Raw genomic sequence first — 7,035 nt, 5'->3', positions numbered from 1 at the left:
TGTTTATTTAATAATGTTTAATTTGTTTTATGCAATTGTATAAATTATTGATTTATAATTAATTTTATCAAAATTTTCTTTAATTGGATCAGAATTTAAAAGTAATTAATAAGTTGTTGTAAAGTTATGGGTTTATTTTGTAATTTAAGTAAATATATAGATAATATTGAAAAAATTAAAAATTATTATAAAAAGGAATATTTTAAAAATATTCTTTTGAGTTTGAGCTTTTGAGTTAAAGATTAATTATTGTTTGAATTGATGGAATGTTTACTGCATTTTGAGAATAAGTATTTGGGTTGGAAATGGTCTTAAAGGCTAAACATGACCGGTCCGTTGAAATCTTAACAACAACTTCGGCATTGTTCCCTTTGGATTTTTTTTAAAAACCCATTCAAAATTAATTTTTCAATTAATCACTTCTCAACAATCACACCACTCATTTCATTAACCAAAATACTAAAATACCCTCAATTTTAAATTATTATTTTTTATTTTATTCATATATAACAATACCCTTTAAGTTTTTTTACTGAAAATAATCATTACCTCCTCAAAATTATCATATATCATTACTTTTTTTCATATATCATTACTTTTTTTCCTCTCTAGATTTTTTCAAAAACCTCAATCCGAACAAGGTCTTAGGTTGAACCGGATCGGTCAACTCCAAGAAGACAACGAAACCAAATAATAACCACTTCGTCTTCTGCAGCTGGTTATACATTTAGTTTTTATAGACAAATTGATGGAAAATTGGCCTTGATTCATTTTGAATCCATTTCCAATTTGTTTATTGAATCTTACTAAATTAAGAACATCTAATAGAATATCAATCAACAATCAGATATCCGATTGAAATTTAAAAATTCAATCCAATATTTCTACCAATTTTTTTTTCAGGCTCGATCAACTCGACTTCTAAGATGATTTAGGATTAGCCTGAACAATTTAGAACACTTAATTCAGGCCCTAGCTAACATCGTACTTTCGAGAGTAAGAGATGAAGATTTAACCATTCCCCTTAATAAAACTCATCTTTTAACCCTTGCAAGTTGCAACATTTAATTAGCAAAGTTGGGTAACTGAAAAAGTTAGCAGGTTGAAGTCTCCAGTTCGTTGCGGTCAACCCGTATTTGGTCTTGCGCGGAATGATCGTCTATGGAGAAAGTTGCGTTTGGGCAGCATGGATGTTTCGCCGTGTTCTTCACGAGTTGGCCGAAGAAGATGAAGACTATGCTGGAATTTACAAGGTCACTAGTATATGTCAAATATAAAGCCAAAAATATGTGATTTAATTTAAAATTAAGTTTATGTTTTATGAGTGTATTTTTTATAAATATAAAGTGATGATACCTAAATGATATTTCTAATTTTATGAAGAGATTAAATTAAAAATAATCAAACTATAATAATTAATTTATTGTTGGTTATATGTAATAGTAATACGTCCCAATTTAAAATACAGACAATTCTCTTTTGTATCCCATCAACAAAGAGAAACTTATTAACATACTCATCAAAATGAAATAACCATTCCATAAAGAAAGTCGAAAAAAGAGAAATTAAATTTTTTTCTATTACAAGGAAAAAGAATATTCAGATCAATCAATTAAGGTATGTTTCCTTTAATTTCTTACACATTAAATTAGGATTTAAGATAATTAATTGAAAATCATCATAATTTAATTATGTTGAGAAATTTTAAATCGAGAATATATATATATATATATATATATATATATTTATCTTTTAATTAAGATTCATATATATTATGAATTAAGAACTTTATGATCTTATCTATTCTTAAGATATATTTGAATTATCTATTTAACTAATTATTATTAAGATAAGATACTTAAATTTAAGGATATTTAGATTCTCACTAGTCATATATGCATTGAATTTATAGATAATTTCAAAGCATGTTTTCGGATTATAGAATATATATTGGGTTTTGATAATTTCAAACCATAATATTAACATAATATTAAGAATATATATATATTGATTTTGATAATTTCAATTTTGATGAAGAATATATATATTTTAGATTTCAAATTGAAAATTTTAATTGAAAATATATATATATATATATATATATATATATATATATATATATATATTTATAAGAGAATTAAATGATTATTTTTAGGTATATATAAAAAAATTAATATATATTTATATATAAATTTTAAATTTTAAATGAATAATTTATTTATTTTCAAGATTAAGGTTAATGATTAATAATAATTTAATTATATTATATCTTTTAATTTAAGATTAAAGTGAATATAAAAAGGAAACTTAAAATTTTTGTAATAATAATATTTAAAATTTGATCAAATAAATCTTGAAGATTTATTATTTAATTTAATTAATATGTTACAAATTTCAAAATCAAGTAATATATTTGGCCTATCATATAATTTTATTTTTTATAATAAAATAAAGAGAATTGATATGGGAGGAAATGAGAAAGGGAATGATGTGTGGATAAAAGGTGACAAAGAGAAGAGAGAGAAATTTTGTTATTTTTTTGCCTAATCAAATTGCGCGACATCATTTCCTCCCTCAAATTCCCTCTCACAATCATTTCTCTAAAATAAATTAGATTTGGGTTTTATAAAATAATATGACCTTTAAATTCAGATTTATGATATTATTGTTAATTATTTAGATTGTATTAATTGATACAAATAATCATCAAAGTGAAAATGTTTGTTGAAATTAATTCAATAAAATTTTGAATAGTAATATTGTGTAATTATATGATTATATTATTTGGTCAAAGACTGATAATTAATTGACAAAATTGTATCAATACTTGTGATGATAAATATGTAATAATTATAAAGTTTTATTTATGTGAATAATTAATCTATCCGAAGATAGATTAATTATTTAAAATGTCTTATTATTAATATTTGATCATTACATCAAAATACTATTAACAATTAATATTATTGTCCAAAGACTTATATTAATATTGCATCAAGTATTTTGAGATAGGATAAATCATTATTTGAATTTAGCTGTTACTTAAGTTTATAAATGTGAGCAACTAATTTATTGAATATCATAAATAATTAAGGGCTATACATTTTTTTGATGTCAAGTTAAAGATAATTTTTTCTTTTAGACGAGACTGTAATATTTTATTTTTGAGGATATCGAGTCTGAGAGGAGAAATGATTTTGGCATTAAAATGATTTAGATCAATAATTCCTATTGAGAAAGATTTGATTTATATCTCTAATGTTTTTTTTTTACATTGACGGATTTTATTCCTATTAATGATAAAGTTTAAAAAAATTAAGAGTAATAAGAAAGTGTTCAAATTTATTGAGTACAAACTCAACAACCTCAAAATCAAGTGTCTTTGCGACAATCCAGTTTAATCGAATTACACTTTATGGACAATTTTATGGCATTAGTTGCATATTTTGATATGGAGCTTCACTAAAATAGATGTTAATGGGTTTTTCAATAGAGACATTGAAAAACAATTTGTTGCAATGAGAAAACTTTGTATCGAGAGACCAAATTAATATGGTTTGTAAATTAAAAAAATTCATTTATAGACTTAAAGAAGCGTCTCGTTAGTGATACCATAAATTTCACAAAATAACAGTTCTCTATTTTGGTTTTGAAGTGAATTTAATTGATTATTTGTGTATCACAAGTTCAGTGGGAGTAAACGTCTATTTATGGTTTTATATATTGGTGATATTTTGTTTGTCACAAATTTTGTTTGACATTAAGTAGCCAATAGTTATGAGATATTTGAAAAGAACTGAGAATTAAATGCTCACATATAGGAAGTCGGAAAGTCTTGAGATCATTGAGTATTCTGACTTCGATTTTACGGGATGCCAAAACAGTATGAAATCTACTTCGGATTATATTTTTCGCTAGTTGGTTTTGTCGTTTCTTGAAGAAGTGCTAAACAAACACTTATGGTGTCATCCACTATTACAATGGAATTTATGACATGTTACTAAACATCAAATTAAGTGATATTGACATTAAGTTTATTGTTATGAAAGAAATGATACAAAGTGGATATATTTCTATAAATTATTTATGTACAAACTCTATGGTTATGAACCTCTTGGTTATAGGTTTATCACCTAATGTCTTTCATGAGAATATTGCTCGTATGAGTGTCGTAGAGATCAACGATCTCTAACTTTAGTGAGAGTTTGTAATTTTGGCGTCTTTCAGTTTAATTATTTTATAGATATTTATAGAGTTTTTTTTTTCTGATCAGAAATTAAGTATTATTCAGTTCATTATACTTTGTATAATTATGTTTAAAGTATGATCTCATTAAAGTTAAGTAGGACTAGTTGAAAATTGACATAAAAAGACTATCTTGCATGAAATTTTCATCCCTCACATTCATGATAGAATTTGTCAATTATTTGTATTGATTTATGTGATCATTGTTTGGTCTAATTGTGCTTAAATACAACGACGAGCTCTTTGGTCCTATATTGATATGATTAATTGATAAAATTGTTTATACAACATATGATTGAGATGACATAAAACTTCAGGCGCATTATGGTTGATACATTTATTTATTTTTGTACATACGTGACCTAGTGGGAGATTGTTGAAATTTATAGGGTCACTAGTATAATAAATAATTGTACAAATGTCATATTTAATATAAACCAAAATAATGTGATCTAATGTGAAATTAAGTTTATGACTTATGTGTGTATTTTTCATGAATATAAAATGAGGATACCTAAGTGACATTTCTAATTTTATGAAGGAGCTAAATTAGAAATGATCAAACTATAATAACTAACTTATTGTTGGTTATATGTAACGGTAATGGTCCTCATTTGAAGTACGAACAATTCTTTTTTGCGTCCTCATCAACAGAGAGAGAAACCTATTGACGTACTCATCAAATGGAAGAACCATTCCATAGAAAAGTCTAAAGAAAGAGAGATTAAAGACTTTTTCTATTACAAGAAAAAAGAAAATTCAGATCAATCAATTAAGGTACGCTTCCGCCGCATTCAGATTTTAATTTCTCACACATTAAATTAGGATCTAATTAGGATAATTCTAACGGACTAAATCTTCTTTAACGGGCTAACGACATGGGTGTTTCATCCATGGATCGCTTTAGTTTTCCGTTGGTGGGTGGTATGGAGCTTCCTCGGTCGTTCGATCATCTTGGGAATGCTATCTACCATTGGATGACTGTGTTGAAACATTTTCCTTTAATTTATGCCGCACTAAATCATTATCAAATAAAACTCAAAACCTTGTTTATTTTTTCTTGCATCTTCTTGATCTTTTTTGACTCCATTTTTTATTTTATTTCTACAAGAATCAAACATAACACTAAAACTTAAAATAATATAATTATTTTTATCATTTTATTTCATTTGCTTCTTTATTATCATTATCAACATTATCTCTTTTAATCTTAAAATTTTTAAGACAACTCAAGAAAATGCCATAGTCATTGACTATTTAGTTGAGTTTTAACAAGAGATTTTTGAGTATATGTACATTTGTTTATGTTATAAGAGTTGTGACTCCTGTATAAAACAACTCCAACAAGCCATCCGACTAGGACAGCTCCTACTCAAGACAGACATCTACTAAAAAGTAATAAGATATTTAGTTAAATTTTTTTTAAATATAAAATGTCGTAATATAGTCCATATTGGTTCAAAATAATAATTGAGAATTTTTATTTGATTATAAGTCAAATCTTACCAAAAATAATTTTTTTATCAATTTTTTAAGCTAGGCTTAAGTTAAAAAAACAATTTAACGTAAGGCTGAGACTGGCCAAAACTAAGGCGACTCTGCTCCTATATTAACTCACAAATAATAATCACTACAAGTTTTACTACCAATATCAAAATATATTATTAATATATGATTTATTTGAGCACCTCAAATTTATGAATAATTTATCATAGTCGTTACATAGTCGTTACGAGGCGCACCGACACATATTTATTAATACTATGAGAGTTCTCGTACAAGACACTTTACTACGTCATTAACTCATTTACAATCACATTTATGTTCAGTTAGATTATCATATAATGTTGAATTATATTAACAATTGCTTTATCGATTAATATAACCTATATTAATTTTATTGATTTATTGATGTCATATTTCATTTAACACGTGACTAAGGAATAGTTATTTTAATAGGAACATTATGTAATATAATAAAAAAAACCTATTTTTTTTATGATCAATATCTTTAAAAATGTCATTTATAATTTTTCTGCAGTTTTCGATTTGAATTACCCTATTTGGAGTGGTTCCCCTAGTATGACTAGTAGTTGAGAGTTAGGAAAATGATATTTGTATTCTCCACCTAAACACTAATAAACATAATCAAATATATTAAATCATTAATATATTTATTTATTATTCATATTTTATAAAAAAAATTATTTTTTTTTATAATAATATAAAATTTATATAATCACTATTTAAAAATATTATTTTATATAATTTTACCACTATAAATTATGGTATAAAAGTTGTCTGCCGAGATTCTAAAAAAACAGATCGACGTTAATGATAATAATTTTTTCCCTCAAAACTAAAATGTGACGATTATTGACAAGTCCACTCCGATATCCGCTCAATTACCATTTTTATACTAGTAACATGTCATAAATTTTAATTAATTTATATTAATAAACTTTTTTCACATAGACAATAATTATATGAAACGAAAATAATATTTATTAATTAAAATAATAATTTTTAATTAGATAGAATATTTACTAACTATTTAAAATTCACTAAAGAAAACAGATGAATTATATTTTTTAAAAAGTCAAATTTTTAATTTTTTTATACATATGATATATGTTTATTACAAGATGGTCCGTACGAGAGAACATCCGGTACAAAGTAAATAAATGACAATTTACCCGGCCCAAACATGTTAAAGTTCAGTTTGGACTATTATACCTGTCTTGCGGTTAGCTTTATTGTTCAATTTATTAGAGGGACACTTACGGCTCC

The sequence above is a fragment of the Impatiens glandulifera genome, chromosome 7 (assembly GCF_907164915.1).
Source record: "Impatiens glandulifera chromosome 7, dImpGla2.1, whole genome shotgun sequence".
Lineage (NCBI taxonomy): Eukaryota > Viridiplantae > Streptophyta > Magnoliopsida > Ericales > Balsaminaceae > Impatiens > Impatiens glandulifera.
This window is presented reverse-complemented; position numbering follows the sequence as displayed.